Raw genomic sequence first — 25240 nt, 5'->3', positions numbered from 1 at the left:
CTTGTCTTTCAGGCGCACATTTTCTTTGTTTAGAGCTTGGTTCGCATCTTGCAACTTTTGGACCTCAACCAGTAACTCTTTGCACTCTTTCCTTGGCAAACCATCCCCTTAGTACCTTTAGGTTGTCCATGGCTTATTCCGCATCAGCCTTCACGCAGCTCTAGCATGTAGTAGCATGATAGCCTCTTCTTTTGCTTCACGCATCTCTAGCACGTAGTAGCATGATAGCCTCTTCTTTTGCTTCATGCAGCTCTAGCACCTAGTAGAGTCTAGTCTTCTGGGTCTATCGTACCCTTTCTACCACTGGATGTGCCTCCTCTCTTTGCTTCTAGAGTGCCATCTTGTACTTTGTCCAATCTCCAGGTCTAGCGTACCCTTTCTACCACTGGTGGATGTGCCTCCTCTCTTTGCTTCTAGAGTGCCATCTTGTACTTTGTCCAAGCTCTAGCACCTAGTAGAGTCTAGTCTTCTGGGTCTATCGTACCCTTTCTACCACTGGATGTGCCTCTTCTCTTTGCTTCTAGAGTGCCATCTTGTACTTTGTCCAATCTCCGGGTCTTACTCTTCTGAGTTGAGTCTCATTCTCCAGACAGTGCTGCATCTCTAATTCTAGTGCATTCAATTCATTAATTGTGCCAATTTTGAACTTGGTGTCCCTCTCGAGCTTTTCTTTGTATTCCTCTACCTATGTCTTGGCCTTGTCTCTATCCTCCATGGCTTCTCTCAAGATCTTTGCATACTCCTGGGAGGGTTTGGCTTGTGTCTTGGCCTTGTCTCTATCCTCCATGGCTACTCTCAAGATATCTACATACTCCTAGGAGGGTGTGGCACCCTGAAATTCTTGGTGTAATTCTTGATTTCTTTCTGGTAGCTTTATAGCCTCTGTAAGGTCCCTGTTCCCACCGCGCAACGAATTCAAGGCCGCTAGAGCAGAGGAAGTAGCACTTCTTGCACGGGTCAAGGTCCCTCACTCGGAGCCTCGCCCACGGATATCCGAACAAGAGACTAATCCATCGGTTCTTCCAAAACCACGATCTTCCCATTGCCCGAAAAGCACGAGCGATTCCTCCAGGATAATTTTTCTCTAACGTAGTCAAAAAAAGTCTTAACTAATTGAACTGATCTGACCAAACCCGTAAGTCCCATAATCAGATCAGGGAAAGATTGCACTTGGATCATAGAGACCAATGCTTTTTTCCTCATTGAGAGGCACAACCATTGATTCTTTTCCATAAAACAATTTTTGTCCGGGATTTACTTCATCTATCATACCATAACAGAATTGAGTCTCAATTTAGGGATCCATCAGTCCAGCCTAACCCCAGTCCCATGGGTTAGCCAACTGCCCAACAACTGTAGTGACGGGATCCAATCAGGAATTTGGTTAGAATTTGTCTCGGGTACCAGGGAAAAGAGTTCCCGGGCCCCCTAGCCAGATATTCATGCAAACTTAAAACTAGTCACACCACTTACACACCCAATATGAAATTGCCTTTTTCACAGATTCAGTTGTCTTTAAAACAATCATTTAATGAAATCATAGTCACTGATCATAATCCTCCAAATTTTTTTTGGTTGAATTCCAATTTCCAATCATTCCTTCCTCAATGTACCTATGGCATCATTGGCAACCACAACGCTCACCACCTATCCACTTAGGGGTCGTTTCGATGGTTCCTAGATCATAGTGATCGGCAATATTCACATATCAAAATGGAATCTTTGTTGAAGATCAGCAAGATCAACCAACAGATCCATATAAAAGAACCATGGACTCATCCGTTGAGGACCAGCAAGGTCAATCAACGACATCCATGCCCGAATTCAGAAAACAACTCTTACTCCTTGTTCCAATATCTTCCACGACGCACGTGTGGGTATCTTCGGTGACCCAGAGCCCGAGCACCGTATGGTCAGCACCCTCTAGGATGCTTTGCAGGTCACCTAGCACTTCACTCATAGGCCGTTTCCTTAGTCCCTCATCCTCCATACCGGAAGCTCACCATGTTAATCAAACCGAGGCTGGTCAAGACCTGGACCGACCTTGCTACGCGAGACGTCCTCCATTGACTCTCCGTCAGCTGTTTGCAACTTTATCAGATTAGGTCTCCACGACCTCACTCACAAGACGGTCAAAATGCTTCCCCAGCATTCTTGACATAAAACAGTCATTTAAAAAAAAACAGGTCATACATACAATTTCTATAGTAGCGAACTCTCGTCTTTCCACATTTTTTCACATCATTCCTCATTTATTTCATCAGTATTCCCTTTCTCATCACATCATAAATATTCACATCACAATTCACATGACACCACATCAATTCTCTTCCATCACATTCAGTTACATCACATCTCATTTACACCCACATCACATCTCATTCATTCAAATCCATCACATTCGTTCATTCATACCACCACATACATTCTCATAACCATCCCATCACATACATTCTATCCACATTATATCACATCACTTCTGTCCACACCATATCTCATTCATATACATCCATCCAATCGTTCACCTGTACGACTACCCACATCTATTCATACATTCATATCTATCACTTAGCATCCACATATATTCATGTCACATCACATCATTTTTTCATTACATCACATTCCTTCACATACACATCCACATCACATTCTTTTACATACATTCACATCCATTCTTTCACATACATCCACTCACATCCCATATCATTCATTTACATCTTGATTCACATGACATCACATCTCATCACATCTATTCACCTCACATCTCTTCACCCCTATTCACATCACATCTATCCATCCATTCATGCACATCTATCTGATTCACATCACAAATCTCATCACATCTATTCACCTCACATCTCATCACCTCTATTCTCACATCTCACCACCTCTATTCTCACATCTCATCACATCTATTCACCTCACATCTCTTCACCCCTATTCACATCACATCTATCCATCCTTTCATGCACATCTATCTAATTCACATCACACATCTCATCACATCTATTCACCTCACATGTCATCACCTCTATTCTCATCACATCTATCCATCCCTTCATTCACATCTATCTGATTCACATCGCACATCTCATCACATCTATTTACCTCACATCTCATCACCTCTATTTACATCACATCTATGCATCCCTTCACATTCACATCTATCTGATTCTTCACATCACACATCTCTTCACATCTATTTACCTCACATCTCATCACCTCTATTCACATCACATCTATTCATCCCTTTATTCACATCTATCTGATTCTCATCACACATCTCACATCTCATCACCTGTATTCACATCACATCACATCACACATCTCACATCTCATCACCTATATTCACATCACCTATATTCACATCACATCTCACATCTCATCACCTATATTCACATCACATCTATTCATCCCTTCATTCAAATCTCACATCTCATCACCTGTATTCACATCACATCTATTCATCCCTTCATTCACATTTATCTGATTCTCATCACACATCTCATCACTTCTATTTACTTCACATCTCTTTTTCTTCCTGAATTATCTTTCTCGAAAAGGGGGTGATATTTCAATTATTAATTTACTGAATTTCATTCATTGAATATTCACTTAACTGATTTCTAAATTAATCACAAATTTTGATGAGGAATAAATTAATCATTTATCTAAATATTTCGACTTCGATAGATTTCTTGAATTTTTTCTTTACAAACCGAGTGAATATGAAACGATAGAATTTTCCCTCTCAGAGTATTTACTTATTCATTTATCAAATATTCATGGAAATTAAACATAGAAATAAAGAGAATCTAATTTTGATATAAAAATTCTTTATGCATCTATTTATGCATAAAATCAATTTAATAGTAATAACACTTTTAAAATAAAAAGATTTCCAATATGCATCTTTCTATGCATAGAAATTGAATCTGATGAAGATGACACTTTTATAATAAAAATATTTGTATTATGCATCTTTCCATGCATAGAAATTGAATCTAATGAAAATAACACTTTTATAATAAAAATATTTCTATTATGCATCTTTCCATGCATAGAAATTAAATCTGATAAAAATGACACTTTTATAATAAAAATTTCCAATATGCATCTTTCTATGCATAGAAATTGAATCTAATGAAAATAATAATTTTATAATAAAAAAAATCCAATATGCATCTTTCTATGCATAGAAATTGAATCTAATGAAAATAACACTCTTATAATTAAAAAAATATCCAATATGCATCTTTCTATGCATAGAATTTAAATCGAATAAAAATACACTTTTATATAAAAGAAAATCCTTTTATGCATCTATTTATGCATTATAAAATAGGAATAACACTTTTAAAATAAAAAGAATTTCTTTTAGAATGCACAAACGGTGGGGATTATTCTTTTTGAATAACATAAAGATAAAACTTATTTCCACAAAATTTAAGAAAATTTTACCATAACCTCCTTTGTATGGTTGACCATTTCTCAATTTTTACATTCTAAATTTACTTTAAAATTTATCCCAAGATGAAATAAAGCACTCTAATCTAATCAATTGTTCACTTTTAAAGAGTAATCAATAGGAAAAGTTTAACTCAATTTATTTGTTACTCATTTTAGGATAAAGAAAGGCTGAAATTCTTAATGAAGAGAAGGGGGAAGCCTTTTCATCAAGGCTTATAATCCATAATCACATTAAAAAGCACAAAATTCAGAAAACCATAGATTAGAATTATAAAAAAGTAGAATTAATAACTTACATGGAGTCTTGTGAGCTTTCCTTTGGCTTGAGGGATTGAGGGTTCTACTCTTGTTTGGATCAAGAGTGGCCACCAATTCTTTGTAGAGGAATTAGTCAAAAACAAGTGAATTATCAAGTGAATTCAATGTTTTCGGCTCTGGGGAGGAGTAGAGTAACAGTGCATAAACACTTAATCTTTTACAAAGGGGGAGGCTTCTATTTATAGAAAAAAGTGAGCCTCAAACCAAGCAAACTGATTCTAGAATTTTCCAGATCAGTTTGGTCAATTTTTGACTATTTTTGGGTTAGTTCAGCTTACTTTTTGGAACTAGACTTGAATTAGGAGAGAGGAGAGATGAAATATCTCATTTTATTGACTTAAAATGGAAATCAATGATGAGAAAAAAGGTGCCTCCTTCATGAGGGAGAATTCCCATTTTGAGATGTCACAAATCAGTTTTTTAACTATTTTCCTTGGTCCTTAGTCCACTCTTCATCTTATGTGAGTATTTACTCATTTTTGGGGGGTTTTTCTTTATTTCTTCAATTCATCTCCTCCCTACATTTGGATTAATCTAATTGGTCCCTCATAACCTTAATCCAAAATTTTCAAAAAAACTTGGACCCTTAGGCTAAGGCCTTTTGAGCAGATTATAATTTATTTCTAATGCACCTTAGGAAATTCTTGAAACTCTGTTTCAGGGGAATTTAGTTTAATAAGAAAGGATATTTTTCCATCCAAAGATATCTAAAAATTGAGTCACCCCTCTTTAGAAAATTTTCTCTCTCTAGGCCAAAACAGGTAGAAACAAGATCTTTTATTATTCTGAAAAGGGGATTGATTATGGGGGAAGAAACTGGACATCTTGGGAGGCTGGGGAGGAATCTTACATCCTCCTTCTTCCAGGTGAGTTTCCTTCCAAGTGGTGGCCTTCAAGGCTAGCACTAGGTTTTGGTCCTCATCTTCTGCTTGCATATCCTTTTTATTAAGTGCTTGGTTTGGGGGACCGCTGGCCTAGAGACTGTTTTGCTACTCCTATTGCTGTTGCTACTATTGTTGTTGTTGTTGCTATTGCTGCTGCTCTTTGTCTGCATCATCATGTTTGACTAGGTCATGGATGATCTTTTGAGCCTTGCAATTCATTTGTTCCTGAATTCCTCGTAGGGCTTCGAGGGCTTGGTCCGAGATCTTGCTGAGTCTGGCCTTCATTGTTTTTATGATTTCCACTTTAGCATCAAGCGGAAGGTAGATGATCTCCTCTTCTTCCTAAGTCTTCAGGGCTTGGATCTCTATCTGGGTGACCACTAATAATGTTGTGCTCTCTAGCACTTCTTTTAGCCCTTGGATGGTGTCACCCCCAGACCTTGGCTAGCTTTTTGCTTCAGCTAACTCTGCTCTCTGAGCTTGTCCACATGAGATTTGAGCACACTGACAGTCCTTTAAGAAAATAGGGTTTCTATGCAAGTTTTTAATTTTAATTTTCTTTTGAATACAATGAGTATATCTTAATTCTGTATCCCAAGACTTCTAGAGCACAGGTTTGGATTCCCAAACAGAATTTCTCGAATTCAATAATCTTGATCTTCATATCAAAATCAAAGGTCTCAACTTAGTTTCAGATTCGGTGGGTGATTTGAGTGTAGATTACTGAATTGGTCACATCGTCTATTCTTGAAACTGACGAAGGAGTTATGTCTTAGTCATAGTCTGATTCAGGGTTTGAGTCTGGAAAGGTTCTCCCTGAACTATCTTTCTCGAAGGTAATATTTCAATTACTACTTTATTGAATTCAAAACTAAACACGAATTCCTATGATGAGGAATAGTCATTTATCTAAAATTCTGACTTCGATAGTTTTTTTTGAATTTTCTCATTACCATCCTAGAGAATATAAAACGGTATAATTTTCCTTCACTAAGTATTTACTTATTCATTTTTCCAATATTCATGGGATTTAAACATAGGATTAAAGTGAACTCTTATTTTGATTAAAAAATTTCTTTTATGCATCATTTTATGCATAAAAATCAATATTGGTGAAGGCAACACTTTTGTAATAAAAAAAGTTCTTTTATGCATTATTTTATGCATAAAAATCAATATTAGTGAAAGTAACACTTTTATAATTTTAAAAAAATTCTTAATGATGTCACTTTTATAATAAAAGATGTTCTTTTATGCATCATTTTATGCATAAAAATCCATTTTGATGAAAGTATTACTTTTATGAAAAAAAATTCTTTTATGCATCATTTTATGCATGAAAGTAACACTTTTATAATAAAAAATTAACCAATATGCATCTTTCTATGCATAGAGTTTATATCTAATGAAAATCACTCTTTTATAATAATTAAAAAATTTTAAAATTGAATCACCTCTCTCTAGAATATATTCTCTCTCTAGGCCAAAACAGGTAGAAACAAGATCTTTTATATTTCTGAAGAGGGATTTGATTACAAGGGAAGATACTGGACGTCTTGAAAGGTTGGGGAGGAACCTTACATTCTCTCCCACTTGAAAAACACGAGATGTCCTCATCTCGCAAACTGGGGGTAATCCCACAACAGTTCGGCTTCTTTCTCTCAGGTGGCATCTTCAAAAGGATAGAACTTCCATTTAACCAATAATTCTCTCAGAATTCTATTCCTAAAAACCTTCTTTTGAACATCAAGGATTTCTTCAGGTTGGAGTTCCATCTGCCCTTGGGTTGAAGAAGTTAAGATTTCATCACATCACAAGCACATGATTCGGGCTTGGTACATACTTTTTAAGTAGGCTGACATGAAATACATTATGTACTTTGAGATGAGGAGGCAAAAGAAGTTTGTAGGCTAAGTCACCTACTTTCTTTGTAATCAGATATGGCCCACAATATCTAAGGGATAACTTCTTGTACTTCCCAAGAGATAGAGAACTTCTTTTGGGGCGTACTCGAATGAAGACCATATCTGCTTCTTTGAATTTTCTGTATGTCCTCTTCTTATCTGCATACAGTTTCTGTCTATCTTGGGTAGCTTTTATATCTTTGCAAATTGACTGCATCTGCTGCTCCATGTTGTCAAGCATCTGTCTGCACATCTCGACCACCCTAATCAATGGGTTGGACCAAGTTAATGGAGTTAAGTAATCTTGTCGATACAAAGCTTTGAAAAGGCTCATCCGAATACTTCGGTGATAAGAAGCATTGTAGGCGAACTCGACTAGGTGTAGATAACTTAGCCACTTCTTGGGTTCCCTGTGCCACAGCATGACCTAAGTATATCTTTGACTACTTGGTTGTTTACCCTTTCTATTTGACCACCGGGTCTCGGGGTGGTAAGCTGTGCTGAGATCCAAGAAGGTTCCTACTGCTTCAAAAAATGCAGTCCAGAATCTTGACGTGAATTTGGGATCCAAATCACTTACTATTCTTCTCGGTAGGCCATGCAATCTGAAGACTTCTTTGAGGAACACTCTGGCCACATCCACTGCAGTGTAGGTTTCTTTTACTGGAATCAGATGGGCAACTTTGGTTAGTCTATCAACTACCACAAAGATGGAGTTGTAACCTGATTGCACTGAAGGTAATCCACTAATAGAATCCATATTGATACATTCCCACTTCATCTGGGGGATGTCTAATGGATGTAATTTCCCAGGCATTTTTACTCTCTCGGCCTCGACTTTCTGACAGGTCAGACATTGATGTACATGATTAAGCACATCCTTTTTTAGACCAGGCCAAAAGAATCTTTTCTTCACAGACATGTAGGTTTTGATGAAACCTGGATGTCCTGCAATAAGGTTGTCATGGGCTTCATTCAGAATTTGACCCTTAGTTCCCTCATCATTGGGAATGCATAGCCTGTGATGCATAATTCCATCATCCAGGCTATACCCTTGAACTCGGTTCAACTCCTATGGAGTTTTGCTTTCCTACATAAGTAGGGTAGCAATAGGGCCAAAGAATCTATCCTGCATGATCTTCTCTCTTCAGTGCTTCAATAATCAAAGGATTTGACACTACAATAATTGCAAGCAAGGAGGCTTTTCTGTTAAGGGCATCTGCTACCACATTTTCTTTGCTTGGGTGATACTTGATTTCAAAATCAAATTCCTACAGGGTCTGCATCCACCTTCTTTGGTGCATGTTGAGATCCTTCTGAGTGAAGATCCACATTAAGCTCTGATGATCTATCATCAAAGTGAATCTTTGACCTAGTAGGTAATGTCTCCACAATTTCAGGGCATATACTACTGAAAGTAGTTCCAGGTCATGGATAGCATAATTCCTCTCATGCGTTTTGAGTTTTCGGGATTCGTAGGCCACTGCATGACCTTCCTGCATGAGTGCACCTCCCAGGGCAAAACCACTGGCATTAGTTACTACCTCAAAGGGTAGAGAGAAATCTGGCAACTTCAGAACGGGATTGGTTACAAAGGTGGTCTCTTCAGCTTATCAAAAGCACTCCAGCACCTGGCACACCATTGAAACGGGGTACCCTTCTTGAGAAGATTAGTCAGGGGGGAAGCTATGAGAGCATACTTTGGTATAAAAATTCTATACCAGCCAGTCAATCCCAAGAATCCCTTGACTTCTTTCAGTGTTTTTGGTTCAGGCCAATCTATGACTACTTAGACTTTTACAAAATCTGGAATGCAAAATCCAGAGAAATTCCATCTTTGGATACCAGAAAGCCCAAGTATTCAACATGGTCGGTAGAGAAAGTGCATTTGCTCTTTTTTGCAAAGAGTTGGTGCTTCCTTAGAATCTCAAGAACTTTTCTGACATGAGCTTCATGGTGACCTGCATTCTTTGAGTAAATCAAAATATCATCAAAGAAAACAAGAACAAAATCATCCATGAGAATGTCTTGCATTAGGCGATTGAATGTAGCTGGGGCATTTGTCAATCCAAATGGCATGATAGTGAATTCATAATGCCCATACCGAGTATTGATGGCTGTCTTTGGGATATCTTGCTCATTAATCCTGAACTGATAATACCCTGATTTGAGATCTATCTTTGTGAAGATCTGGGCTCCACTTAGCCTGTCCAAAAGCTCATCAATTTTGGGGATAGGTTCTTATCTGTCAATTGATTGAGACCTCTAAAGTCCACACAGAGTCTTAACGTTCCATCTTTCTTTTTCTGAAAGAGAACTGGCACACCCCAAGGTGAAACACTGGGTCTTACAAACCCTTGTTCTAACAGCTGGGTAAGCTGTTCCTTGAGTTTGATGGCTTCAGGAACTGGCATTTTGTGCGTGCGCAAGGCTACTGGCTGAGCTCCGGCGGGGGTCAATTCTATCTCATGATCTACTTCCCAAATCAGAGGCATCTTAGTTAATTCTGTTGGGAATAAATCATCATAATCACTTAACCATTCAAGTTCTTTAGCTTTTAACTTTGAGTCTACTGGATTCATTTTGACAACATACATGAGCTGCTTCTTTCTAAGTCCTTTTAGTAACTTAGAAGCTTTTACTAATTGCAGACTTGGGGATCCTAAAATTGGGTTCCTTGAAATTTGCTTCCGTGAAGGTCATGGAAGGAAATGGTTGGTAGTTCAGGCTCTAGCTCAGCACCTATAATAAGATTCCAAAAACCTTTTCCCTTCAGAAAAATTTTGATCCTATACTTCCATGCCTGGAAGTTCTTCCTATCCAATTTTTCACCCACAATTTGTACTGGGTTATCTGACATATTTGCTCAATGTAAATGCACCTTTCGCACATGTCCAAATCTGTAAACGAGCCTTCCTCAGCTCAACCACACTCTAATGAGTGTTCCAGATACTCTAAAGTAGTCAACAAACTTCAATTTTGATGTAGAAAATCAAACTGTATGCATCTAAAATGAACTGGCATACGCAGTCCAAGATACCCTGTTTTGGTGCGCTTTTGAAGGCTCCAAATCGCAATGTAGTGGTTCAATCAAGTGTGGATAACTTGCATTGACACCTAAACAAGCTCAATGTTGCATATCAACACCAACCAAGGTGTGTACATACCAATTTTGTCAAACCCCCTTCTTTGTTTTGAGAAAAACAAAAAAAAAACCAGTAGTAAAATGGCTCTAATTTCTTCAATGCTTGTCCAAATTGAGAGACTAGGGATTCATTAGCTTAGCAATGATTTCCACTAACTCCATGTAAAAGGAATTAGACCAATTGTTTAAGAAGAGAGAGTAATTAGTCAATTAATCACACTCTGTTTCACTGATTACAGTAGACAGCCTGTTTAATCAGCTCATTTCTAGCTCCATAGATCATAATTGCTCCAACCAATCATGTAGCCTCCTTCTCAAGTGATGTACCAACCAATTGCTAAGCCAATTTTGGAAGTTATCAATCACACAAGTGGAATTCGGCCTCCACTTATCAAAATTATGTGAAATCTGCTCTGTTTTCTCTATATGAGCTGCTCCGCGTGCTCCTGAGGGATTTTGGGCTAATTAACACTCCAAGGCATGTGTGTAACCCAACAATTGTCTGATTTTTGCCAAAAAATAGCTCCCAAAAAATAGCTCTAATTTCATCCACAAAGTGACTCTTTTTCTGTGAGAGCTTCAAAACCAGTAATTTTCAATCACTCAAATGCATCATATTTGCTCCAAATTCAATGTAGGGCTTGCACATGAGTTGCCAAAACATTCATCCTTGTCACATACATGTTTCTCTCTTGCCAGATTTGCATCTATTTTCACCATACATCACCGCTTCCAAGCTCCAATGGAAAACTTGCAATAGACCAAAATTTTCTTTTGCTTTGGGCAACCCTAATTTGCCTTGTTTGTACTTGAATCACCTGCAATCTGCTCAAGGGTGTTTAGTAGACCTTACTTACTAGGCCAAGCTCTCAGATATGATAGAAATCGGTGTGCTCCCTAAGCTTCACAGCATCAATGGCAAGCTTCACAACTTTTCTTCACACCTTCTTCTCCCTCTTCTCTCACTCACTCATAAACCCTAATAAAGAGCACCAGGCTCTGATACCATGATGAAAAACAGGAAGAGGGAGAGGAGACACACACACAAGAGCAAACCCTAATGTATATTACAAACCCTAACCATAGAGGGAAGCCATCTCCCTTCTCACACAATGTATAAAGCCATCAGGCTCTAATACCATGATGAAAAACAGGTAGAGGGAGAGGAGACACACACACAAGAGCAAACCCTAATGTATATTGCAAACCCTAACCATAGAGGGAAGCCATCTCCCTTCTCACACAATGTATAAAGCCATCATCCATAATACACAAGACACACTATGAGTTGTGTCCACAGACTACTAACCCTAGCTAATGTCCACACACTATGACCAGCTGGACGCGGTCATTTATGTCTTGCTACCTAACATGCCAGCACATAGTACAGTTGGCACACACTTACATCGAGCTTGAATCTCAACACTAGCAAGTTCATCAAACACCACATCTCGTGAGATAACCACTTGCCTAGTTTGTGGATTGTAACATTTATATGCCTTGCGATCCTATGCATACCCAACAAAAATGCACTTTTTTGCCTTAGGATCCAACTTCTTCCTTCTCTCGTCTAGCACATGCACATAAGCTATGCAACCAAACACTTTGAGGTGTCCAATGTGTGGCCTAAAACATGTAAGACGCATCTCTAGCATACTTCCATGTATGGCTACTGTGGGTGTCTTATTAAGTACATACACCACTGTGGCAGACGCTTCTACCCAATAATAATTTGGCATGCTCTTTTCATTGAGCATCGCCCTGGCCACATCACAAATGACTCTATTTTTCCTCTCAGCAACAGCATTTTGCTGAGGTGTATACCCTGCAATGTATACCTGCAAGTTAACTGCCTTCTTATGCCATGCTTTCTCAAGAAATTCTCAAAAGCACGTGAGGTGTATTCACCACCTCCATCTGTCCTCAAACATTTTATCCAAGAGCCATATTGCTTCTCTACAAAAGCTTTGAAGTCCATAAACTTTCCCAACAGTTCACTTTTCTCTCTGAGAAAGTAAATCCATGTCATTTTGCTGAAATCATCAATGAATGTCACATAATACAAGCTGCCTTTAATGGATGGGTTTTGTGCAGGACCCCATACATCACTATGAACTATCTCAAGTGGCCTGCTACTCATGTTGCCTTCTTTAGGAAATGGCAACCTTGCTTGCTTTCCAAACTGGCAAGCATCACAAACATCCATATTCCCATCATACTTGAATCTAGGCAGCCCACTAACAATGCCTCTTGCCTGCATGTTCTTTAACCTTTGTATGTTCACATGTCCAATCCTTTCATGCCACATGTCAATGTCCTATACCACATTTAAGCTTTTAGAGAACATGGCTGATTTCAACTCAGGAATCCCAGCCTCCAGCTTAAACAACCTGCCTTCTTTCTTGCCTTTGGCAATGACTCTACATCCATTTTTGAAATCCTCAACGAAGCATCTGGAGAGACGGAAAACTCTCTCACTTGTAGCAAGAGTAGTATGATCCACATGTAGCTCAATCCAATGGGATTTTCATCCCTTTCGGAGCTAGGGATTCAACCCGTACCGGTGCACAAAAGCTTATCCATTTGATGGAGAGAATGCTAAGAATACTACTACTATTGACATAGACTTAACATATACATAAGCTCAATCTTGCTATTGCTCACTCAACTCCACATTCCACTCATCCATGCATCCAAACAAGAAGAAAGCTTAGCTATTGCATACACAAGATAAAGCATTCTTCATTCTCAAATACTCATTTCCCTAGCATGCACACAACCCTTGAAGCTATCAATAAGAAACATGCACACTAGAGAATTGACATGAGAAGAAAGACAAATATCAACTCATTGCATTGAATTAACAAAAATAGAACTTACAACAATGTAGATGGGGAGAGAGAAGAGCTTGCACCTCTATGGAAGAAGAGGGAGAGCTAGTCTCAAGAGAGCTCAAACATGAGTTTGCCCAATGTGTCCCTAAGCTCTCAAATGAGCCACTTTTTATACAAAAACTCTAAAACTCCCAAAAGTTCCCATGTGGGATTATTGTCAAACCCACTCCCACACTCATCTACAACTTGGAACTCTTTACAAGAGTCCTAAGTATCTTTTTGTTGCATCCTTGCATTGATCTTCACTCGTCATGCAACACTCCCCCCTTCCTATTTTGCGCACGTCCTCGAGCGCGGTAGAAGCAAGAGCTGCAAAAAACAATGGATACAAGTAAAGCCTTTTATTGAAAAAAAGAAACGAAAAGGAAAGAAAAAAAACAGCAATGACAATTTCACATGTGAGCATACAAGTGAAAGGCTGATTAGAGTTTTAAAGAGTACTAAAATAGGTGAGTAAAGACTAGTCAAAGTGAGACTAAGTGGTAGATAGCGCTATGCAAAGGCAAGTGTGCTTGTACACCGCCGGTTATGTCCGTAGTCTCAATGTCCTACAAGTATTTAAGTTATTCCTAAGTGGCAAACCTACTCCTAAATATGAGCAATGGTGATTGGACCTCTTTTTGTTTGTTTTTTTTTTAATAACTTTTTGATGTGTGTGTAGAGGATGATAAAGATTAAGGTTCCATCCCAATGAGACCCAAGCAATGACCAAGAGACCTCTGCCAAGAGAATCTAAAGGCCGCTAAGTATCTCAAGGGCGACAGACCCTTTTCTTTCTTTTTGTCATAAGGAGTACCCCATGAAGATGAGGGCATCGGTCTCGAGGGCCCATAATGTACCCCAGAGTCCTACCAACATCTATCAAGGCGTTAGATTCCTTGAAGGTCTTTTTCTGAAGTTTTTAGACGTCAGTGTTCACCCCATGGAAACCAAGGCATCGGCCCCAAGGTGCTAAGACAACCCCAGGTCCTACCAAGCATTCCACATGGCTGTAGACACGTCATGTCTCAATTCACTTTATATATTTATTTAGGGTATATTTTCATAAATTTTTTTATTAATCCTAGTACCTAGCTCATACCTAAGAGGTAGCTACCACTAGCGATAACTAATATACCTTGAGAGCATAAGAACTTGGTATACTCCATTGGTATATATCCTACACTGTCTTTAAATAGAAATATCTTCTACTAAGTCCTCTAAGAATCTAGAAATCACTCACCACATTTTAACAACTAATCTAAAACTTAAACCAGCCAACTGTGTGTGAACATGCAAACAATGTATCCAAAAGATAAAAGCACATAAAGAACAAAAGATTAAGATTTGAATACACCTGTTGTAGTGCTGGTTGATGTTGTGTGTTTGCATTGATTCACTGCTGATGCTGATCGCTTCTTGTTGCTTCTTGTAGACATTGCATGTCACGGTGCCAATGGAGAGATGAAAAACTCTCTCACTTGTAGCAAGAGTAGTATGATCCACATGTAGCTCAATCCAATGGGATTTGCATCCCTTTCGGAGCTAGGAATTCAACCCGTACCGGTGCACAAAAGCTTATCCATTTGATGGAGAGAATGCTAAGAATACTACTACTATTGACATAGACTTAACATATACATAAGCTCAATCTTGCTATTGCTCACTCAACTCCACATTCCACTCATCCGTGCATCCAAACAAGAAGAAAGCTTAGCTATTGCATACACAAGATAAAGCATTCTTCATTCTCAAATACTCATTTCCCTAGCATGCACACAACCCTTGAAAGCTATCAATAAGCAACATGCACACTAGAGAGTTGACATGAGAAGAGAGACAAATATCAACTCATTGCATTGAATTAACAAAAATAGAACTTACAACAATGTAGATGGGGAGAGAGAAGAGCTTGCACCTCTATGGAAGAAGAGGGAGAGCTAGTCTCAAGAGAGCTCAAACATGAGTTTGCCCAATGTGTCCCTAAGCTCTCAAATGAGCCACTTTTTATACAAAAACTCTAAAACTCCCAAAAGTTTCCATGTGGGATTATTGTCAAACCCACTCCTACACTCATCTACAACTTGGAACTCTTTACAAGAGCCCTAAGTATCTTTTTATTGCATCCTTGCATTGATCTTCACTCGTCATGCAACAGCATCCATGCTCGTTTGAAACAAACCTATAAACCTTGTTCCACCATTTGACCACTTTTTGTAATAGAAGGCACATACGAGAGATCTGCCATAGACTTTGTTTCACCATTGTGCATAACCAATGGTACACTTCCAACATGTGTGATAGCATGTTGGGAATCATCCCTATTTCCACATAGCCTTTCACATCCATTGGCTTAATATGCTCAAACCATTCGCCATGATAAGTCATATGGTTTGATATTCCAAAGTCCAATCATCACTGTCACCATTTGTCATCATAGATTGCACGACATGTTTCATGGCAAACAAGTGATTTGCGCTACCATCATTACTGCTTAATGCAAAATCTCCACCATTTGCATAATTTCCACCATGTTGTGCATAATGTCCACCATGTTGTGCTCTACCCCCTCTCAAAGCATTTTGTTTGCGGAAACAATCACGTGCCATGAGTAAATTTTCCACAGTAATGGCATTCCACATTTTGAATAGATGCTTGTTGGCCTTGCTAACATCCTCTTCCATGAGGATTACCTCTGTCTCTCTGAGGTGTATATCCACGACCACCTCTAGCACCATATGTAGGTTGAAAATTTTGTTGTGGTGACCTATCTTGCCATCCACAACCATTACCACGACCACGTGATGCAAATCTCCCCTTGCCTCTAAATCCCCTTTGTGAATAGAAACCCTGATTTCTTCCATTATCATCATGGCTAGTAGATGCATCATGAAAAGAGTCACTAAGTTTGATTTCCTCAACAAGCAAGAGTGAAACCAACTCATCAAAATATGGTAAACCTGTACTCCAAACAGAAATAGATGTATCAAAAGACTTGTACTCCTTGCCAAGACCACGCAAGGTAATGTCTACCAAATCATTATCAGGCATGGGGGCATTGCTAGCTGCCAATGCATCTGCATACTTCTTTATCTCTTGTACATAATCATGGATACTCCTTCCTTTCTACTTCACATTATGAATCTGTTGTCTCAATTGAGACTTACAAGTACTAGTATCTGTATCAAACAGCTTTACCAATGTATCCCATGCATCCTTGGAATTCTTAGCATCATGTATATGTATGAGTATAGCATCCGAGATACATATAGACAAGTAATGCAAAACTTTGTATGCTCTCTCTGACCATTGCTACAACCTGTTGTTGTGTAGGTTTTAGGGGTAGTTCCGGCTCTTGCTCTGCACCTGTAACAAGGTTCCAAAATGCTTTTCCATTCAGAAAGCTTTTAATCCTGTACTTCCGTGCCTGGAAGTTCTTTCTATCCAACTTCTCACCCACAATCTGTAGTACTGGGTTGTCTGACATATTTGCTCAATGTAAATGCACCTTTTGCACATGTCCAATTCTATAAATGAGCCTTACTTAGCTCAACCACACTCTAATAAGTGTTCTAGATACTCCAAAATACTCAATGAACTTCACTGTTGATGTACAAATTCACTCTGATTGCATTCAAATTGAACTGGCATACGTAGTCCAAAGTACCCTATTCCGGTGCGCTTTCCAAGGCTTCAAATTGCAATGTAGTGATTCAATCAAGTGTGGATAACTTGCATTGACACCTAAACAAGCTCAATGATGCATATAAACACCAACCAAGGTGCGTACATACCAAAAATATCAAATCCCCTTCTCTGTTTTGAGAAAAACCAATAAAACCAATAAAAACCAGTAGTAAAAGTGCTCTAATTCCTTTGATTCTTGTCCAAATTGAGGGACCAGGCATTCATTAGCTTAGAATGATGTCTACTAACTCCATGTAAGAGGAATTAGACCAATTTTTTAAGTTGAGAGAGTAATTTGTTGATTAATGACCCTCTATTTCACTAATCATTGTAGACAGCCTGTTTAATCAGCTCATAATCAACTCATAATCAGCTCCATAATGCATAATTTCTCAAACCAACCACATATCAACCTTCTCAATTATGTGTATCATAAAATTTCTAAGCAAATTTTGGGTTTAATCAATCACAAAAGTAGAACTTGGCCTCCACTTTGCAAGATATAGAAAAATCTGCTCTATTTCTTCATTGCTGTCTGTGCCGCCTACTGTAAGAGAGATTTAGTGAGTTTGTAATGGTAATTGAAGGCATATATAGGTACCCAAAACTCCTAGGCATGTGCACAATCCACCAATTTCTTGATTTTTGCAAGAAACCAGTTTCAATTGCATCAACAATGGACCCCTCTTCACTGTTTTTGTGAGGGCTTCAAACCAGTGAATTTTCACTCACTAATATACATCAACTTTGCTCCAAATTCAAATGAGTTGCCAATACATTCCCATTTTATAGATACATGATTCTTTGTCAGAATTGTAACCATTCGCCTCATACATTCACCACACTCAAGCTTCAATAAAGAGCTTGCAAAACAGAAATTTTTCTTTGCTTTGGGCAACTCAAATCTGGTGTTGTTTGTGTTTTTGCACCTGCAATCCGCTCAAGGATGTGTAGTAGTTCTAACCCGGTAGGCCAAGCTCTCAGATTTGTTGAAAATTGGTGTGCTCCTATCAAACCTTTTTGAGAAAGATAGTTCAGGAAAAATCTTATCCGACTCGAACCTTGAATCAGATAGATGTGAATGAATGGATGGATGGGATGTGATGTGAATAGATGTGATGAGATGTGATGTGAATAGATGTGATGAGATGTCATGTGAATCAGATAGATGTGAATGGATGGATGGATGGGATGTGGATGTGTATGTGTTGAAAATGGATGTTAATGTGTATGTGAAGAATGGATGTGAATGTGTATGTGAAGAATGGATGTGGATATGTATGTGGAAGAATGGATGTGGATATGTATGTAAAATAATGGATGTGGATATGTATGTGAAAGAATGGATGTGAATGTATATGTGAAGAATGGATGTGGATGTGTATGTGAAGAATGGATGTGGATATGTATGTGAAAGAATGGATGTGGCTATGTATGTGAAAGAATGGATGTGGATGTATGTGGAAGAATGGATGTGGATGTGTATGTGAAGAATGGATGTGGATATGTATGTGTGAAAGAATGGATGTGGATGTGTATGTGAAGAATGGATGTGAATGTGTATGTGAAGAATGGATGTGGATATGTATGTGAAAGATTGGATGTGGATGTATGTGAAAGAATAGATGTGGATGTGTATGTGAAGAATGGATGTGGATGTGTATGTGAAGAATGGATGTGGATGTGTATGTGAAAGAATGGATGTGGATGTATGTGAAAGAATGGATGTGGATGTGAAAGCATGGATGTGAAAGAATGTGATGTTATGTGGATAGAATGTATGTGATGGGATGGTGATGTGAATGAATGAGATGTGATGTGAAATGGGTGTGATGTAAATTGGGATAGATGTGAATGGATGATATGTGATGTGATGTGATGTGAAACGAGATAGATGTGAATGAATGAGATGTGATGTGAATGGATGAGACGTGAATGAATGTGATGTGATGAGATGTGGATATGGGTAGATGCGAGTGGGTGAGATCTGATGAGGATAAATGAGGAAAGATGTGATGAGATGAATGAGATGTGATGTGAATGGATAAGATGTGAATGAATGTGTTGTGATGAGATGTGGATATGGATAGATGCGAGTGGATGATATCTGATGAGAATAAATGAGGAAAGATGTGATGAGATGAAAATGATGTGATTGGATGAGAATGGGAATACATATGAAATGGATGAAAATGATGTGATTGGATGAGAATGGGAATACATATGAAATGGATGTGGATTAAATAATGTGGATTGATGTGGAACAATGTGGAAAGACGAGAGTTATAGAAACTGTATTTATAACCTGTTTTTAAATGACTGTTTTATGTTAAGAATGCTGGGGACGCCTATGCAACAATGTGGAAAGACGAGAGTTTGTTATTTATGACCTGTTTTTAAATGACTGTTTTACGTCAAGAATGCTGGGGAAGCATTTTGACCGTCTTGTGAATGAGGTCATGGGGAGACCTAACTGATAAAGTTGCAACAGCTGACCGAGAGTCAATGGAGGACGTCTTGCGTAGCAAGGTCACAGCCGAGGTCTTGACCAGCTAGGTGACCTGTGAAGGATCCTAGAGGGTGCTGACTATACGGTGCTCGGGCTTTGGGTCGTCGAAGATACCCACACGTGCATTGGGAAAGATATTTGGATCAAGGAGTAAGAGTTGTTTTCTGAATTCAGGCATGGATCTCGTTAATTGATCTTGCTAGTTCTCACAACGGATGAGTCCATGGCTCTTTTATATGGATCTGTTTTGGTTGATCTGGCTGATCTTCAACAGAGATTCCATTTCGATTTTTATAAGTGAATATATTTCCGGGTACTATGAGTTAGGAACTATTGAAAAGGCCCCTGAGTGACATGTGGTGAGAGTTTTGGTTGCCAATCATGCCATAGGTACACCGATGAAGGAAAAATTGGAAATTAGGATTCAATCAAATATTATGATCAGTGATACTATAGTTTCATTAAAAGATTGTTTTAAAGACAACTGAATCTGTGAAAAATGCAATTTCATATTGGGTGTGTAAGTGGTGTGAGTAATTCTAAGTTTGCATGAATATCCGACTAGGGGGCCTGGGAACTCTTTCCCGTGGTACCCAAGACAAAACCTAACCAAATTCTTAAATGGATCCCATCATTACAGTGGTTGGGCAGTTGGCTGGGCAGTTGGCTAACCCACGGTTGGACTAATGGATCCCTAAAATGAGACTCAATTCTGTTATGGTACGATAGATGAAGTAAATCCTGGATAAAAATTGTTCTATGGAAAAAGAATCAACGGCTGTGCCTCTTAATGAGGAAAAAAATGTTGGTCTCTATGATCCAAGTGCAAGTCTTTTCCTTGATCTAACTATGGGACTTACGGGTTTAGTCAGATCAGTTTAGTTAGTTAAGGCTCTTGACTACATTAGAGTAAAAATATCCTAGAGGAATCGCCCGTGCTTTTCGGGCGAGGGAAGTTTTTTCGGGTTCGGTTTTGGAAGAACTGAGGGATTAGTCTCTTGTCCGGATATACGTGGACGAGGCCCTGAGTGAGGGACCCTGACCCACGCAAGAAGTACTACTTCCGTTGCTAGCACCCCAGAATTCGTTGCGCGGAGGGGGACATGGATCTTTTACCTTGGGCCATTCTTGGATGCCCAATGTCCATCCCAAAATGACCTTGAGGGCTTGGGGTCATGCTAGAATGGCCTGTTGTGCATGAAAAGAGGCCATCCTTGTAAGGTCCCTCCCAAGCCATGTATGTGTCTCTTTTAATATAGATTTCAAGAAAGAAAGAGAGTGCACTTAGAGAAGAGTGAGACAATAAGGCTAGAAATATTAGGAAAGTGTTAGAATAAAAATATTAGCTCCAAAAATCCTTTAAAAAAAATAAGAAGACAAGAATAGTTCTATTAAGAGATAAGTATCTCCAAAAATAAAAATTCAAATATAGGTGATAGGAGATCGTATTTAGAGTACTTTTACATATTTAGAGTCCATGCACACTAAAAATGTGGAAAAGCAATGCGTTTCTAAAGATGGCGCATTTGCGGCTATATACATACGTTTTTGCATATCCTACTTGCAGAAGGTTGTAGACCAGATGCCTTTCTGTTCTTTTGACTGGCTATACGACTATATTTTGAATTTTTATCAGAGATAGTTTAGTTGAGTAAATGGATTGTTATCTTGGTTGAATTAAGATACAGGTATAACTTCTCCCTGCCTTGATGCTACCCCATTCTTATGCTTGTGTAGCCGGACGGCAGAGATGTTAGTAAGGCCCGGAGTTGCCTCAAAGATCCCTGCCCCCTCCGCGCAACAAATTTGGGGGTGCTAGCAGTGAAAGTAGCACTTTTTGTGTGGGGCAGTGCCTCTCACTCGGGGCCTCGCCCACGGATATTCAGATAAGAGACTAATCCCTCGGTTCTTCCAAAACCAAACCCGAAAAAACTTCCCTCACCCGGAGAGCTCGGGCAATTCCTCCAGGATATTTTTACTCTAACGTAGTCAAGGTCATCACTAACCAAACTCTTCCGACCGAACCTTTGAGTCACATGGTTAGATCAAGGAAGCAACTTGCACTTGGATCATAGAGCCAATGCTTTTTTCCTCTTCGAGAGGCACAACCGTTGATTCTTTTCCATAGAACAAGGACTCCAGGATTTACTTCATCTATCATACCATAACAGAATTGAGTCTCATTTTAGGGATCCATCAGTCCAGCCTAACCCTATCCACAGTCCCATGGGTTAGCCAACTGCCCAACCACTGTAGTGATGGGATCCATTTAGGAATTTTGTTAGGTTTTGTCTCGGATACTAGGGAAAAGAGTTCCCAGGCCCCCTAGCCGAATCTTCATGTAAATTTCAAGCTAGTCACACCACTTACACACCCAATATGAAACTTCCTTTTTTCATAGGTTTAGATGTCTTTAAAACAATCTTTTACTGAAACCATAGTATCACTGATCATAATCCTTCAAAATATCCGGTTGAATTCTAATTTCCAATCATTCCTTCATCGATGTACCTATGGCATCATTGGTAACCAGAACGCTCACCACCTGTCCACTCAGGGGCCTTTTCGATAGTTCCTAGCTCATAGTACCTGGCAATATATTCACTTATAAAAATCCAGATGGAATCTCCATTGAAGATCAGCAAGATCAACTAACAAATTCATATAAAAGAGCCATGGACTCATCTGTTGAGGACCAGCAAGGTTAATCAACCAAATCGCCATGGACTCATCTATTGAGGACCAGCAAGGTCAATCAACCAGATCCATGCCCAAATTTAGAAAACAACTCTTACTCCTTGTTCCAATATCTTCCTCGACGTGTGCGTGGGTATCTTCGGCGACCCAGAGCCCGAGCACCATATGGTCAGCACCCTCTAGGATCCTTTGCAGGTCACCTAGCACTTCACTCATAGGCCACTTCCTTGGTCCCTCATCCACCATACTGGAAGCTCACTATTTAAATCAAACCGAGGCTGGTCAAGACCTCGGTCGACCTTGCTACGCGAGACGTCCTCCGTCAGCAGCTGTTGCAACTTTATCAGTTAGGTCTCCACCACGACCTCACTCACAAGGCGGTCAAAATGCTTCCCCAGCATTCTTGACATAAAACAGTCATTTAAAAATAGGTCATAAATACAGTTTCTATAACGAACTCTCGTCTTTCCACATTGTTCCACATCGATCCACATTACTTAATCCAAGTCCAATCATATGTATTTCCATCGTCCTTCATCCATTCTCATCCAATCACATCATTTTCATCCATTCTCATCCAATCACATCATTTTCATCCATTCTCATCCAATCACATCATTTTCCATCTCATCACATCTTTCCACACTTATACTCATCACATCTCATCCACTCGCATCTACCCATATCCACATCTCATCACATCACATTCATTCACCTCTCATCCATTCATATCTACCCCGATCCACATCACATCTATTTCACCTCACATCTCATTCATTCACATTTATCCTGATTCACATCCCATCACATCTCATTCATCCACATCTATCTCGATTCACATCACATCACATCACATTCATTCACATCACATATCATCCATTCACATCTATTCCAATTTACATCACATCCATTTCTCATCACATCTCATTCATTCACATCACATCACATCTCATCCATTCACATCCCATATCATTCATTCACATCCTGATTCACATGACATCACATCTCATCCATTCACATCCCATATCATTCATTCACATCTATCCCAATTTACATCACATCTCATCACATCCATTTCTCATCACATCTCATTCATTCACATCCCGATTCACATGACATCACATCTCATCCATTCACATCCCATATCATTCATTCACATCTCGATTCACATGACATCACATCTCATCCATTCACATCCCATATCATTCATTCACATCCCGATTCACATAACATCACATCTTATCCATTCACATCACATATCATCCATTCACATCTATCCCAATTTACATCATATCCATTCCACATCACATCTCACCCATTTATACTTATCCGATTCATCACATCACATCCACATTCATCACATTCATTGTATCCCCATCCCATCACATACATTCTATCCACATTACATCACATCCACATCATATCTCATTCATACACATCCCATCTCATTCATCCACATCCATCCAATCATTCACATGCACGACTATCCACATCTATCCATGCATTCACATCTATCACTTCACATCCACATATATTCACATCACATCACATCTCTTTACATCACATCACATCTCATCCACATCCACATCATAGACAGATCCACGTCTCTTTACATTACACCACATCTCATCCGTATCTACATCATGTTCACATCCACATACCTTTACATCACATCACATTCTTTCACATACACATCCACATCCATTTACATCACATTATTTCACATACACATCCACATCCATTTACTTCCCATCTCATCCACATTCATTTTCATTACACCACATCTTATCATATCTTATCACATTCCATTTACATCTTATCACATCCATTCACATCCTATTGCATCCCATTTATATCTTATCACATCCATTCACATCCTATCCACATCCCATTTACATCTTCATTTACATCTTATCACATCCTATTGCATCCCATTTACATCTTATCACATCCATTTCACATCCTATTCCCATTTAGTAGCTTTTTCTACTTCGATACTGATAATGGGACATTTTTATAAATTTCTGCCAATTGCTTGGCCTAGATAAAGGTTCTTTTTCTTGACGACTATTTCCATATTCTTTCTCAATTTCTCATGCATAAAATAAATTTACCTAAAATTCTTCTTTAATTTTAAATAAATATCCATTATTTTAGTATTATAAATTTTTCTCTTTCTCCATTGGAATACATAGATTTCCATTGTCATGGGAATTTCTCTTTAATGATAAAAATGAAATTACTAGAAATTCCTCTTTTTTTCTAATTAACTATTTATGCATAAACAATAAAAATCAAATTTTTCATGGTTATGATGAGAATTTTTCAATTAACCTAGGATGACTAAAACTAGAATATGGTAGGAAGTCCTCTTTTCATATTTTGCATGAAAATGATTCTTCTTTGGCCTCTAATTTGACTAGCATAGAGTTTACTTTTAGAATTAAGAATTGCTCAATGAGAAGCATCATTTGAACATAGAATTGGTCATAAGAATGAGCATTCTTTGGGGGAGAGAGAGATATGCTTAAAAAATATTTTAATTTAAGCATAAAAATGTAAACTTTATGTTATTAATCACTAAAATTCATTAAAGAGCTTCATTTACATTGAAGAACCATTCAATTGAATACTTCTCAAGCTTGAGAGGGGTTGAGAAGTGAAAAACATTTAGAAGAAGAAGAAAAATCAAAATGTCACACTTTACCTCTTGTTTTGCTTGATTCTTTAGTCTTAGGAGAGGCCCCCAACCA

The sequence above is a fragment of the Cibotium barometz genome, chromosome 60 (genome assembly GCF_041138505.1).
Source record: "Cibotium barometz isolate CiBa-2024 chromosome 60, ASM4113850v1, whole genome shotgun sequence".
In the NCBI taxonomy this organism is placed as follows: domain Eukaryota; kingdom Viridiplantae; phylum Streptophyta; class Polypodiopsida; order Cyatheales; family Cibotiaceae; genus Cibotium; species Cibotium barometz.
This window is presented reverse-complemented; position numbering follows the sequence as displayed.